Below are 16,300 nucleotides of genomic sequence, written 5' to 3'. Positions count from 1 at the left end.
TTAGGAGTCATACCTGAAGATCACAGGTCCTGCCTAGGGATCAGGGCCCGAGGGATCCATCAGACTGTTTATGTATGTAAAGCACTCTATGGAATGCATGCCATGGAGCTTACTAACCAGACAGACAGGCAGAGCATGGCACTCTCAGTCTGTCACTAGATCAAAGGTCTACAAACATCTCCTGATTTGGAACCTCCCCTCTACATCTGTGCTATGAGAGAATTGGAGTTCAGATCTGTATCCCAGCACCAAACATTTATATGTATTGTGTAGCTCAATTGCAGAGAAAAAAGACTGACTCGCCACTCTCACTGTCAGTCATTGAAGTGAGCTCTCAGTGCCACAGCTGCAGGAAACCAGGGGGCTATTTTTCTGACAGCCTTCAAGTAAATAGTTTTCTATTTTGAGACTTTCATTACCCTTCTTCATTTCCAACAGTTTGATATTCCTCTACTGAAGCTTGCCACTGAAATTTGTCCTTTTTTTTTTTTTTTTTTTTTTTTTTTGGTCAGATTTAAGAGTTCTAAAATTGAATTTGGAGTTGAAAACAGCATTTAAGAGATTTTTTTCCTGTATGCAATGACAGTAGTATTCTAAGACATTAGCAGATTCTCAGAGCTTCTAAGTAGCATATATTGGTTGTGCTTAATTTGTAGGCTAATTTCTGACACACAAAGAGGACTCTGCCTTCTCTCCAGTGACCTCAGGATTTATTTCAAGTTTACATCAGCATGACTAAGGGGAAAAGAATTAGCCCTTTTCAGATGTCAGATAGAAATGAATACATCCCACAGGCGAGTGCAAGCTCTCAATGAGGAAAGCATTCTTATATTTAATACATTTTATCCACTGAACTGCAGCTAATGATAGATATGTGTTTAAAGATTATTTACAAAGCAAATTCCCTCTAAATTGGCACAGGTACAAAGGCAGCTGGCTTCTCAGTTCTGCTCTCAGCTACACTGGCATCACATTTACTACACCTCCATGCATGACAAGCAAAACCAAGCCAAGTGGGAATTATGAAGATGAGCTGAGGTATTCCAATGGAACAGTTGCAAACAGACAAGCTGACCATGTCAGGTTACTCAGGTAAATCCTTTTAAGGCTTTATGACCCTTCAGGGGGGTAAAATGGACAACTAAAACCAGTCTATTCAAGATGTGGTATGAAACATGTTCTTGCTTTTTTTTTCTGGCTGCCTGTACCTAAAGAGAGTAAAACCAGTGCATTGGTCTCAGTCAGGTTAATGGGTTAAAATTTCTGTGAATAAAGTGAGACTGTACTGTTTGTATTCATTTGTTTATTGATGAGCAAATGCTTGTTTTTTAACAGATTAGAGGACAATGTGTTTCTCCAAGGGTGCTATTTCTAATGTTTAGAGACCCTATTTATAATACATTGAAAGTAAGCTTTATTATGGATTACTCTACTCTAGCAAATTAGAAACCTCCTGCAGATGGGAAAATACTTATTTGTAGACTTCTAGTAAGCCTTCAAACTCTTACAGTGAATAATTTGTTGACTAAGTGCAGTAGTCTCCAGCCTTCTAATGGCTGATTGAGAATGGTAACTATGTAGCAGAAGCATTAAATAGATTTTTACAGAGAAGATCACTAGCATCGGCCATCTTGGGCATGTTTTTCCCCCTCTCTCATGTGCATAATTACTTACTCTTATTATAAATGTGCAGTTCATAGTCCAGTCAGGATATGGTTTAATGGACTTCAGTCCTTGTAGTACTGGCTCTCATGTTTTAAAATCTATGCCACTGTCACAGCAGGCAATGCTGTGCTAAGGCCTGTTTTGTTCTCAGCAAATAGATGGACAGGGTATTAAACCACATAGAAATGAGAAAGCTAATTTAAAATCCTGGACACTTACACAAATGAGCTTATTAAAAAAGACAAGCAATATCTTGTTTTCCTAGTGTTGATGAATGCGAAATGACAGTTTTCCTCTCCGGTTTTAAAGCTAAACATTTTAGTTCTGGACAAAAGGAGGAGGGTAAGTGACTTTCAGGACGGGAGGAAAACATCGCTACTCTTTGCACTGAATGCCCCAAAGATGAAAAGCAGAATCCCCTGCATTGTATCTGTCATATTGGTGCCTCCATAATTCACAAAAGGATAGCAAATGATCCCAGGCAATTTCAATGGCAGCAAAGTAGCAGGGATCCCAGGGGCGTTCCCATGGAGCTTTGATTAGAAAGGAAGACTTGTGATATATTTAATCTCATCCCCTGGAAGACTTTGCTATGTGCTAATTGGCAGCAGCACATGAAGACCAGAACAGAGGTCTGGCAAAGTGGGTTTAAAGTTGCACAATTTACTGTAAACCAGTCTCTTCCCACTAACAAATCCTAAGCAAAATGGAAGAAAAATCAGATTTCAGTCCACCAAATATGAAAGTTCTGAACTGTGATTCCCCTGCTTTTCCTCAGCCTATCATCATTATTGTAGGACCAACTCCAGCTGTCCTACAGATTGTCTCTCCAAAACGGCAGTGTTACATTTAGTATCTCAGCCTTGCCTCTAGTTATTTCCAGTTCTCATAATATGTTTCTCTTCTGTTCCAGGTTACATGCAAAGCTGAGTCATTTTTAAGTCAATTCAGAATCTGTGAGGTTAGTAAACTCCCCATACATACATCCTCTTGCAGAGTTTTGTCTTCAGGTAACTGGTGAAAGAATGAAGAGCAGAAATACTATGTATTTACTTCTGTAGGTCAAAGAGTATTACAAGAAAAGAGCTGAACTCAGTCTTTGCTCCTGCAATTTTCAAACACCTTTCAAGACATTACTTTGTCTGGTGCAATGCAGACTTTTAGCGTAAAGGCTTTTCAAATACAAGTGAGTGATGGCAAAGATTTCAGTTCTAATAATTGCTTTCTCTGTCAAAACTAGTGACAGAAGTTTGAAATCCAATAATCCTTATATTAAAATGCAATTAAAAAACAACGCTAGTTCTTGTTATTCTGGCAAGCAAATATTTCAGCATCAGCCAGTTAATTCTGTCTGTGAAAATAACTGAAATGCTCCTTAAGTGTCCACAATGGTATAATATTCTCTGCTTTCAGTTTTACTTCTTATTTTTTGTCTTTCAGTTTCTTTCATGCGATAGTGATTTAAGAATTCATTTTGTATTACTGTTACTAATAATCAGAGTGATCTAATAATCACTGAATGAAATGAAAGACCTTTGGGGAACAGCATAGAAACTGGGTGATGTTTAATTGCACATCATGAAAAGCCACATATTTAAGGACATGCACAAGAAATACTACTGCACAAAAAGCTGTAATTTTTAGTGACTCTTTTGACATTTCTTGATCTCCTACTAGAGAGAAACCTTGAATATTGCACAGTTTTTCAGAACCAGCTTTTGAGTTTCAAGAAACTTTTTCATTTCCCACACAGAGAAAAGGAAATGAAAACTGTGCACAGAGAGAGCAGTGGATAAAGAAGACAGAGAAAACATCGAAGAAAAAATATAATTTTAAGGGGGTTGAATAAAACACCGTTCATTCCAGAAATAAGTCCAAAAATAGCCTTTGAAAATTATCTGGAAATGTCTGTTCCACTAAGTAAAGTACCGGTACAGTAGATGATTTTGGAGGGTCTGAATACACGGATAGCAGGTGATGTCTTTCCAGCTTCTCTTTCAGCAGTGCTGTTATTTCTATGCTATAGACCTACAGCAAAGATTCTGCATGCCTGAAATATTCAGACAATGTTGTTTGTAGCCTGCAAAAGCCAGAAATAAAAATATTCTTAAATTGAACCATATTAATATGTTCTATTGTTCTGCACTGATCGTTTCTTACTATATTATTATAGTTCTTATTATTATATGCATTATTAACTGTGTTAGCAGCAGGACATAACAAATGCAAAGTACTTGTTCAGGAACACTACTGTTTTCAGCAGGGAATAATTAAGAATACATTTCAATAACATTTAGGATTCTAATGAATAAAAGATAATTCATGCAGGCATCACACAGGCCTGCATAATTTTCTCCAAGGAAGTTAAAATGTATGAAAAGTGCCTAATTTACAAAGAAGCACTTTTGGGTCATATATTTTGATAGCAGACAAGATGTGATCAAGGTTCAGATAACATAGATATGAAATGTCACATTTCCTGTGCGAATACTTCAAAAGGATGTCAGAATTCTTGCATAACTCACCTGAAAAGCAGAAAATGACTCCAAAAGTATTTCAATGCTCCACAAACAGATTGTATATCAAAAGAAGAAACTTTATCCTTAATTCATGGAAGCACTGATAGCATTTTCCCACCTAGATCTGAGTTGGTGAGCAAGCACAAAACACAACTGTGCTTTAATTTCCAAAACAGCAACAGAATGAAAGCAGTAAAGACTATGACCAAACTCAGAATTTCTTTCAGACCCTTCCACATACTATTCTCATCATTGCCAAAAACAGTTACTTAGTTTTGTATCCCCAAACTGTCTTGATTTTACTTCTATAAAAATAACGACTGTGAAGATATGTTTATGTGGCTCAATCTATTCAAGACTGCCTGTCTAATCTGTTTTACATTTTACTATCTGCAGCAAGTGAAGGCTCTAGTTGCATTACCTTAATGTCTTGTATTTCACAACACAATACACGTAACAGCCCAACTAGAAACATGTACTGTTTCTGGATAACTCTTCGTTTCAGCAGGGATTCTGCATGCCTTTGGGAAGAAAGAAAGAAAGAAAGTGCAAGGGCTGTCATTGTACAGAAACAAGTCTTTCAGTAAACAGGAATGAAGAGACAGGCATTTCTAGCTGGATCCACACACAGTAACCTTAAAACTGCAGGTTATCAGATAGTTCTAACAAAGAACAAACAAGATTTGTTCGCAGGTTTGGAATTTCTAAAAGCCTATCTGTCAGTCACTTTTTTTGTAAGACCTAATTTCAATCGCTGTCTTTGTACTCTCTTGGTATAGCCTCCTTCCTGTTCCCTTTCCAAGTTAACAAAAATGCCTCATATAGCTTGAACCAAACCTAAAGAATATCATCTGTTTGGACGATACTGGACAACTGCCCTTCCCTAGAAGTGAGCAGACTGTAGCTAGGACTCCCTTTGAGGTACTTTAGTGTTTACATACTGATGTGAACATCTGGGAGATAACCAGGCACAGCCAGGTCTGATGCAAATGGATGCTGTTTGTGGCCAGCACGAGGCACTCTGAAGAAATCGGTAGCTTTGTGGGTCGTGTTCTACTGCCTGTAGAAGGAGAAGAAGGATTTTTTTTGCCATTTTTTTGTCGGTGTTCTGCAAAATGCTTTCTAACTTGTAAATCTGCTCTCCTGACAGCCTGCTTTGTTTGTATACATGCAGAGATTGCAAATACTTTTCTTTCCATTCCACGTTTGGATAAGCTACAAAAGAGCTACATTCAAGGCAGCTTTATCCTTCTATCTCTGTGCTGTTGCCAAGACTACAAACGACAGACAAGTTGGTTCCGTTACAGATGGGCACAATGAAAGCTCTTCTGCCCCTCTGGATATTTCTTTCCCCATCGACACAGCTCTTCTCCTAGAGTAAGCCCCTTCCCTCAGCCCACTGTCACCGTACATAAATTGTTTTCCTTTGTTTTGTTCTTTCAATCCCATTTCTTTCTCTTTCAACATAGTTTCTGCTTCTTGTTATAAGGGAGACTAAATTTCTACATCTGATTCTGCAGACTCTGTTTTCCTGAAGAGGATGACTATTTCATCCATGAGCAGTGTGTGCATTTAAGCTGCTGATTTCCTGGTTTCTGGGACCTCCAGACTTCTACAGCTAGGTGATGCATTTATAATCTTTTCAAGCTTTCATGGATTTGGGGCAAAACTTGGAAACCTTGTCAGAGCAAATGCTATGCTTAAAAGCCAGAAAGAGCCAAAATGGACCCATATGCATTAATCTTTTAAACTCCCAATTGGTGTGTTTGTTTAAGGTCATTACCCAAGTGCTTCTTGGTGATGGGAGATATAATTAAAATAGTGTTTGTGATGCGGAAAACAAAATTCTAGAAATTAGCTTCCTTTACCCAGATTCACAAAGCATTTTGTTAATATCATTTAGCTTAAGGAATCTGATCACGCTTCTACATCAGAGATTTTTTTTTTCTTTGTTTTTGGTGTTGTTTTTGTTTGTTTGTTTGTTTTGTTTTGTTCCTTTTTTCCTGAGCATGCATGATGTGGAGGCTACCAGGCAATTTTATGTTGCAGTAATGTCTGATCTCTACCAGCCAGCCTCTACAACCAGCAGTGCAGAATGGGGCATCAGCTGGCAGCTCTATGTTCATATTCAAAAGACTGAGGTACATCTTGCAAGCCATCTGTGACCTAGTCTCGAGGGACTGAAAGTACACAAGAGTGCTTTGAATTCTAATGTGTGCATTGACTTCTCAGTGCCCTCTGCACTTGCACCCCATTTCCCTCCAAACAAAGTCATTTACCTTATACTTGTAAATATATCAAGGATCTGTGCTAAATCATCACAGTTCAGCTGAGGTTCAGTGCTTTGTAATATCTGACTGTATTTCTGCAGCTCTCTCCTTTTTCTCCCTTTCTCTGAACAGACAATTTCATCCTAGTAAATATGAATCTAACGAGGATGAGGAAAATGCATCTTTGCTCAAAGCAGAGGTAGACAGGCTCCAGAAGATATTTCCCTAGTTTCTGAGAGATGCTGTAGTAGTACAGATCTTGAGACAGGGGATACCAGGGGCCAAGCAACATCTTATTTGATTTTTCACTGACTGGTCTAAGAAAGTCACTTGAGATTCACTACTTGCTGACCATTTTCTGGCCCCATTCTAACGGGAAATTGTTACTGATCCTGACAAACATTCAGCAAATCATAAACTAAGGGGATAGTGAAAGAAGGGTTCCATTGCAAGCACAATAATTACTTTCGACTTACAGTGGTGTAAATGAAGTCAATACTTAGACTTAAGCCTCCATTTTAAGAATATAAATCTAAATGTCTTTCTGCAAACAGCATTTACAGTACTTTCCAGAAAATTAGGCAACATTCCAGAGGTCTACTTGGTTTTACTGGAAACGATCCCTTAATAAATGGTAAATGAAGAACTAAAAGTTACGATCAAGTCAAGAGCCAGAAGGTCTGAGATGCACTTCAGAATATGGATCAATAAGTCAGAAAAATTCAAAATAGACTCCTAGCTAAGTGTCGATACACATTTTCCTCATGAAACGAATGAAGTGCTGCTCTATTGGCAATCTCATTATTCACTACTTAGTAAATACAGTAATGACTTTAGGCAAATGTGAATATTGAACCTGAAAGGTCCTAATACAATATGCAGGAAATGAGCATAAATGAAAGTTGCACTATGCGGGAGCCCCTCAGAGGACTAATAGAGTAGAAAACAGGAACTCAAAATTTAACTAAATACCTCTTCTAAAGCAGATCTGCTCTGAGAGTAGGGGTGTGGAAAGTGAAGCAGAAAAAACCCCTGTGAATTGCCCTGGCTAGTTTACTATGTCTTTCTTTGAGAGAGTAAGGGCCCTGAAAATATGTCACATTTCTAGCAATGCAAAGGGTGAATCACCTAGCCTCCCCTATTCCCTAATACACTGCTAATGGCAAAAAATACAAAACAGACCTTCAAGCACTGGAATGCTGTGCAAAGAGTAGGGTATGGGAAATACGCACAGGAAGCCTTCCTGAAACACAATAACATACATAAATGCAAATCATACTTCATCAAATGACGATCCCCCCCCCCTTTTTTTTTTTTTTTTTAAAACGAAAAGCTGGGTTGTTCCAAGAGATACTGTGGTGCCCACAGTATCTGGTTCTGATAAGTCAGAGTATGTTCAAAGCTCCCCAGAACAGTTTAGAGTAAATTATGCTGGCCCCAAAGTCCTTCAAGTAGCAAAACTTCAGTGCAGTGGTAAAGGGGGTGTCTATAATAAAGGACAAGGCCAATGGTACTTTGTGAAATGGAAATAGCCAGAGGGGTTTAAGAGGAAAAGGTGCTACAGGGAGTTATTTGCAATCCTGGTAGGAGCCTGAGGTCAATTGTGAACAGCAGAGTCAGTCAACAAGGTTTAATATGAGAGCTTTCATACCAGCAAGATTTGGTAGCTTCATAGAAGGAGATCTAGGTCCTTGCTCTTCACTGCCAGATCAGAAAGGAACAACTCCTCCTCCACTAGCGCTGCCCTGAGAGGAGCCAGATCTTGTTCTAGAGACTGCGAAGTAAGACATCTGCCCACTTCCCAAAGTCCCCTCTCCCTTAGAAGGGCCAATGATCACTTTTCTGGCCTGTGCTAATTTCACTCTCCTTCAGCAGAGGCAGAGAGAGCAATCTCATACCACCCTTCGCTGCCAGCACCTTAAACTGTTGAAGTGGTAAATTACTGTCTGATAACCTCACTAAAAAAGTGCAAACCTTTCTGCTGGGCTTTAAGTTTCAACAAAGAACAAAGTTTCTCAGGAAGATAAGAATATAACATTTTTTCTCAAGACCAGATGAAGGAGGGAATAGTGTCTTTGTGAAGAAACTGGCACTGAAAAACAGTTGTAGAAATGTTCTACTACACTTCAGATGTTTTAATGAGCTGTATTACATGTGAACAAAAGAGATGTCAGAATAAATTAGATGGGGCATTACTGGTAACTTTTTTTTTTTTTCTTTAAACACAAAGGCACAATTGTCCTTCCATCAAGGAAAATGAATAGACAGATGGATAACTCGCACTTATTTGAGGCAGGAAATGAATGTCTCACTGCAACGAGGCACAGTCTCTGTTTAAAAGATTATGAATATTATGTATATAGGACTTTTTACTGCTCCCTAAAGCAGGGAGAAAGCTAATAAGATTATAGAATGTTATGAAGATTAAGAATGCAATGGATACTGCTATTATTTAAAGTGCATGAGTACAATTCAAAATCAACATAGCATATTTAGATTCTCAGATCTCTTTGCATGGTAAGTTTGTTGTGAAGAAACAGTGATTTGCTGTGTCAAACAACTGTCTTAGGCAGTTACTCAGGAAGACATTTCAATCAGTCCCTTAAAGATGGCTGTTTACAAAGAGTTTATAGCTTATTGGATGTGGTGCCTCGTGCAGGCTGCGCTGTAACAAGATAGCAAGCTTAAATTAATTAATTGGTGTTTCTTGTGATTACTTGGACTGTAATAAGACTTGATGTGATCCATTTATAAGATCATCTGTGAGTCCTTCTAATACTACCAACATTTCTCAGATCCTGGTGGCATCTTTGAAATGAAAGCTATTGAAGTAAACTGGCATCTGTCTCATTATTTGTTACACTTGATTGTTATCTGTCCTCCGAATACTCTGTAAAGAGATGGATGAAAGGGGAATGCAGTAATAGGCTGATCTATTCCTTAATAAGACCACATTGCATAGGTAGAAAATCAGTAAAGGAAGTGAGAGTTGAATTCTGTTATCCTTACCATTTCAATACTCTGAAGTAGAAAAACTGTTTATTTGTTCTTCATGGATTGCCAAATCTTCAGGCACCTAAAAGAATTCATGCTCATCAGACAAGGAAATGTGAGGAAAACCTGTATTTTCTGAGGTCTTCTGTAATGCACAATGGTTTCACTGCAGTCAGAGAAAAACGTTGTTCAGAAAGCAACTACCTTATGCTCAGTGCTCTAAGGAAAAGTAGCTGTGAAGAAGCATTTCTAGAATAAAATTGTACGGCATGGGAAATTTTGAAATAAGTATGAACTATAAAAATGGCACCTGATGTACTGTCGTGAGAGGAATGTGTTGCAGATCCTGCTCTGCTAGCAATCTAAAATTATAAACATGAGGACTATAATTCATTTAGGTAAGGCAAAGCTATTGTAAACTGCAACTTCTAAAAATAGAGTCTGTTTGATGCAAGAGGGGAGGCATGGCGTTGCTGTTTGCTTCGAGTCTACTGAGCTTCGAAAATAGAGAAAAAAAAGGAGCGGGGCAACCTTCATGTTTTATGCTGTGGTAAGCACAGTACCAATGGGCATTTTGAAACTTGCCCCAGCCAGGCTGCCCACTGCTGTTCTGAAGGCAGCAGATGGGCCTCTAGTGCTGAGTGCCCACAATTTGTTTGTGCAACTTCCTTAGATTTAGTGGGATCCAGTGCCAGAAGGAGAGAATTTCTATAGAACAGCCTGTGCACTGCTTAAAAAAGCAGGCACCTAGGCCAGCAAACATGCTGCCAAGGTCTGTAAGTGGGAATTACTCATGTGACTGCATATGTAGCCCTCTGCAACTTCTTCATGCATCATCAATGCTCCATGCACCTTTTCTTCTACACACTAGGCTAATGCTTGGCTGTGAACAACAGAAACAAGCCCACCTGTGCTTTGCACAGTGGTTCTCCAGATCCAGCTCCCATCTCTGTGCTGCCCTGGCCAGCAGCACCATTGCTGGTTGCTCTGACTTGCTTAAGCCTGAAAACATTTTGGAGTAAGAAAAAGATTTCTGTGCACTGTGGGAGCCAAAAGCATCGTCAGTGGCAAACCAACACTGTCAGTAATCCTAGAGCTTCTCTATGGCCTCCCTGATCAAGAAAAGTCAGATTCTAGTGTAAATCAGATGAACTATGAATTCGACTCATAGAATTAGAATTATTTCTAATTGAACATGTTAATCTCAGAGAGTACCACTTTTCAAAAGCTGCTTTTATAAGTTTTGTTTGTACCTTACTTTTCCAGACTAAAGCCTGGTTAAGGTGATGTGGTATGCACATTGGCTTTCTGGAATAGGTTAAGAGCATTCCTTATGATTAGCTTTTCACTTTGTTTTACAAGTAGCACTTTAGCCAAATCATTATTAATATTCAAACACTTAGCTTGGATGCTTTAGAACAATTTTATTATGTGTATAAATTAATCACAAGTTCTTAAAGCATGTTAAGAACTCATTAATTACGTTGGCTCACTGACCCTTGAAGCACAGCTCACATGCAGACTGATGCTCTATGCAGTTGATTTTTTACTGTGTAAATACTGCAGATTGGTTTTAATTTTTTAAATCAGATTTTACATGATCTGAGTGTAGTCCCCTTTTTCTTCCCCACTAGATGGCAGGATGCTCTCATATAACTGCTTTACAAAGGCATAAAAAACGTATCCCAGCATACAAGCTTCCCTGAAATCAAGACGATTATACAAATAAGAGAAGGAAAATATAAATATTTCCCCAAAATGTAGGCAATACTAAATAGTACTGAAAAAACAACAACAAAGATGTAATGATCTTCAGAAACCACATAACCTGTTATTTACCTATGATTCTGCTGGCTGCATTTTTCAATGATTCTAGAGTTATCAAATTAGAACAAAGTTGTTCTGTAACTACAGGTAAATAACAATGCCCTCTGCAATGCATACTTACATCTGAACTTCAGGAAGATAATTAATATTTATTGTTTCTTGTGAGTGAATTAATGCCCAAATTAAAATAGGTCATGAATATACAGAGCCGTCTGTAAGTGCAGAGGAATGGGTCTAAATTAGATTCGTACAGACACAAGGAGAATTTTTCTTCTCTATGCTTTTGAATTATTTTTTTGCTCAAAGGCCAGGCTACATCAAGAAAGGGTTTTTCTTCCCTCCAGACTTTTTTCCCAGTGTTTAGACAACCTGACTTCTACCAAACATCAGCTTGAAGCATTCTATCCCAGTGCAATCTGAGAACTGTCCCTTACCAAACACTTCAAGGTTCTAACACCTTGTGAATGTAATATTGGTTCTAATATTTGGGCACATTTTTACGAACTTGTGCTGACATCAGATTGTGTATTCTACAGTGCAGTTTCTTTCCTGTAGGAGCTTTCGGCCAGTTACTGCTGTATGGCACAGATGGCATGAGGAAAAGCCACTTTTCAGGTATTTCCCATAGAACATTTTAGAATGGGCTACCATTTTAAACAGAAGGTAAAGCACAACTCTTGCAGCAGACTTCCAGAAGAAAGGCAAGCATTAGGACTGTGTCACAAACAGATCTCAAGACCCCTCGAGCCTAAAGAGGAACGAGGGGGTCATGAGGCTCAGCTGGCACTGTGGGATGCGTTCTGTTACTGAACATACCTTTTTACTGCACTGATGGTCCTTCCCACATAAAAAATTTTAAAGGATTATTGCTTCATTTTTAAGAATCATACATACTGTTCATATCTGTTTTCTTATCATTCCAGGTAAATACTAAATGGCACTCAAAACTGTCACAGAACTTTTTAAACCAAAGAAAAATTTGTTCCAACAGCAATATCCTCGAAAATTTCTTCTATAATCAGAAATGAGTAAAACGTGGCATTTTTACATCACATTACCTCCAGCACTCATTTTAAATTTGTTTTTAAGCAGAAAAGAAATCAGGAGGACAATATTTCTCTCTCTAGGGCCTTACAATAATTTCCTAGAAATTGACTGGTTACCACAGAATGACAGGGCTATAGAGCCTAGCAAGGAGCATAATCTAACAGCTGCAAAAGTACAGGGAGACCTGAAGCCTTCAGCAATGCTGAAAAGTCTTAAGTAGCGAATCTACCTTCTAGCTAAAGAATCTGCTTGACCTAAAAGCAAAACACTTGTTTCCTACCATTTCTTTATATACTTCATTTAAATTCACATGTTAACATGAATTCTGAAGCAGAAAGTGAGAAGACTGAAAAGCAATGTAAAGTATAACAATCTAAGGGGGACTTATCTAATAAAACAATTTGAAATAATTGAAAATTTAGATGTGCTACCCTCAAACATTTTATAATCTGTTTAGTAACCAAGTAGAGTCAAAGGAACACTTTAGTACTTTGCAGAAGCATTTGAGGAGATAACCAAGATTTAAAATATGAGTGTACGCTCCTTGCCCCATTTATCTATATAATAGAAAAATAAATCCAAATAGGCCTTTTATGTAGGAACTGCTTTACCATTAGTATAGACAGTACAACTGAGAGCAGACACTGGCTTAGAGGAATGACATAGAAAGACATAAATAGAAACAGGGAGTGGAAAGAATGTTTCTCCTGCCTTGACATTCACTGACCTGTGACAGCACTTCGCTGAAATTAACAGTGGAGCTGAGAGCTTGGCAACAAGGCTTGAAGATAGAAGTGATAACTAGATGAGGAACAATGCAAAAGAATACCACAGCCAAAGATGTCAGCCTTGTTATTTCTCTCTTCCATCCATGTGATTAAACATTCGTCATTTCTAACTTACTCATAAATAATCTCAGATCCTGAGTGCTTATAATAGAGATATGTCATAGAATAAGAAAGACTATTTTATTTGTTCAGCTGTCACCCCTGAAGGCAGAAGATGAAATAACTGCTAACATCTATTATTCAAACACTTTTTCTTTATGAATTCATGTAACAAGAGCCTTAAATATACACTCATGTTTATAGACTCAAATATGGCAAAATTTTGTAGACCTGTAACAAAAAAGCCTGGCTATCTTAAAACAAAGTGGTACAAAAAAAAATGAGCCAATTTGCTGTAGAACACACAGAGCAGATATTTCAGATGTTTTGTCTACAAATGGATCTCCACAGACTCAAGATGCCTTTTATAAATCTCTTCTCTTCCTGTAATCTGTAGGCACATATCCCTTGTAATGAGAAAGCCCACCTCATTAGCGTAAGCTTAGTTATCATAGCGAGAGGAAAAAAGTATGTAACAACTTGTTGATAGAGTCTATATCAACCCATGGGCTACACATATTTAAAAAGTTATACTGCGTATATCATCATATGCAGATGTGGAAAAGAGCCTATCTAAAAGCAAACTTTAAGTTGTAAAAGGTGCATGCAGTAAATAATACTCAGGCAACATCTCATACCAAAGATCACAGTGTTCCAAATCTTTCTGTGGGTGACTCAGAACAGAAAGATAATAGCAGGAGCTCATCTCATAGTTTATACTGAAAGACAAAAATTTCTAGGCCAGTCCCAGGTTTGCTGAAGGCACACAGACAATGTAAGTAGGTTAAAGTCACCAACCTTGGTGTGAGCCACTGTACCTCAGAGAAGCTCACTTCTTGCTCTTGCCTTTAGTTCTGCTGAGTGCATTCATGCCAACTTAGAGCACCACTGCAAATACTGCTAATAGAAGAGCCCAATGCAGTAAAAAAAAAAAAAAAAAAAGTGTTACAGTAAACAGCAGACAGACAGATTGAGAGTCCAGACTTGTAAAATTCGTTTTTGCAAACTGAACATAACATGCATTCTAGGTTTGATTTATTCTGGCTGTGGTTTACTCTGGCATCGGTTTAAGTGTCATGCTCGAGTTCACCAGTCTGCAAAGTAGGTTTTTAAAATGCATCACAGTGAGGCAGTGGGCCTTTTCAGGGTTTGTCAAGTTCTCATCTGCTTGAAAAAAAGGTTGCTGTGTTAATTAAAAGTAGTGTCCTCGTATACATATTACTTGGGATATTTAAAGAGCCCATTCTTTCATGGAGTTACTACCACTACAAGATGGAAGAGAGAACAAAAACAGCTGCAATAACATTCTCAAATAATGAAAATCAGAGTTCAGGAATCTGGTACTGAGAGCTGGATGAACTCATTCACACTCTCAGTCCAATTTTCAGCAGACAAATTGTATCCACTGCAACTGACATTAACATGTGACATTTTGGCAATATCAAGATAGACAAAAGCTTGTGTGAATGTGGGAATTCTTCTGTATTTTTGCCAGAAAAAGAAATGTGTCAAGGTGAAGATAATCCAATAATTACTGACATACAAAAGTGAAATAGTGAGAAATTGGTGGCACAATCAGTAACCCAGTATATACCCCCATACCAAACATTTTCATCCACTGCTGCCTAGAAATATTCTTAACAGTCTTAAGGCTTAGGTCCTCTGAGAGTAGTTTCTTCATTCCTTTTCTATAACCAGAGCAAAAACAATATGGTGGGTTTAGTCATTACTCTGAATTTCCAGTCTTTAACTTTTGATTTCTCATGTATCTACACGTGAATTTCTACATAGACTTGTATTTCTGTGTTTCTACATAAAATATGTAGAAGTAGTCCAGAGCTGGAGATTAAGTCCAGTGTTTCTGCATTCTTGGTATTCTCTATCCTGAAAGCTGTGAAAAGGGCAGCAGGAAGAGTTCCAGTATAAATATAGTGTCAGAAAAACATGTTACAATTGTAAAAACATAACAGAAAAAAATAAACATGTATAGCAGCCTCTGGAAAGACTATCTTAGCACCAAAGGTAAGGAAATATCTACAGCTTTTATTCAGTCAAGTTATACCACCAGTTTTTCAAGAAAAATTTCCAATATCCTTTCAGAGGAAATGCTGCTGCAGAAATGTTAGAATGAATCATTGAACTGTAATTGTGGAATCATAACTAAAATCTGTGTAGACAGAATGGAGACATAGCTTAAATCCTGAGAGATTAAGTTAGCCATGATTAATATCATCATATGGAACAAGTATCTTTGGAAAGTAGAACAAGAAACTATTGATATTCTGGATTAGTGTTAAGAATTAGAAATTGAAGCCAGACTTTAACAGAGATAGGCTCCAATCTCTGCTCACCGAGATGTGGTGCGGAACCGATACAGACACTCCATTTGTCTTCTCTAAGTAAAAGACTACACGTCCTGGTGAGAGTTCACTACTTATTGTAACAAGTTTACAGAATGATGTATTTTTTTTTATTCTTCGAGAGCTGATAATTTTCATAAACTTCTCAGAATTCTAAAGCCACGTAATTCTTAAAAGTGAAAGGGACAGATCAGATAGCAAGGAATACAGAGTAAGACACAAAAGATAAGGAGAATCCTGAAAATTACTTGAATATAGTCCAGTGTGCTCAAACAGAACAATTAAATGGAAGATAGAAAATAATAAAAAGGTTCACAATAAGCACAACCTCCATTTTCTAGAAAGGAAAGTCGGATATTTAGTTTAGTGAATATGAAATAGCATATTTTTAGCCATAACAAAGACAAAGGTAAATCATAAATATCAAAAAAACAAGATGAGGAAAAACAAGAGCTTTTCATTGCAGGAATTTATTATACCTGGACAAACCCGTTTTTTTGAGGTTCAGAATCTGGATAGGTTTTAGGTGTACCAGGATTTTTTCCTACATTGCTGCAGAGGGAGCAGAAAGGAGCCTTGTGCTAGGAGTAATGACATGAGAATACCGAGATGCTGGAACGGATCAGGAAATGAGAGAAGTCTTCCTAAACAATGGTAAGAGGAGGTAGAAAAATATCTGTTGTCCTGTACTGTTTCAGCCTTCCAACATATTAGAGATTGAACAGGAGAGC

General features: G+C 37.9%; 1 protein-coding gene across 1 annotated transcript in view; it reads right to left on the bottom strand.

Annotated features, from left to right (window-relative positions):
- The window catches only part of PXYLP1 (2-phosphoxylose phosphatase 1), a 74,965-nt gene extending 60,863 nt beyond the window's left edge, over positions 1 to 14,102 (bottom strand). Inside the window, exon 1 of the mRNA XM_085232877.1 lies at positions 14,008 to 14,102. The gene's annotated coding sequence lies outside the window, so the exon portion shown is untranslated. The remainder of the gene's footprint in view (positions 1 to 14,007) is intronic.
- Positions 14,103 to 16,300: the final 2,198 nt, after the last annotated feature.

The sequence above is a fragment of the Meleagris gallopavo genome, chromosome 11, assembly GCF_905368555.1.
Source record: "Meleagris gallopavo chromosome 11, MGAL_WU_HG_1.1, whole genome shotgun sequence".
NCBI lineage: Eukaryota > Metazoa > Chordata > Aves > Galliformes > Phasianidae > Meleagris > Meleagris gallopavo.
Note: the sequence above shows the minus strand (reverse complement) of the source record. Positions and strands in the feature narration are given on the sequence as shown.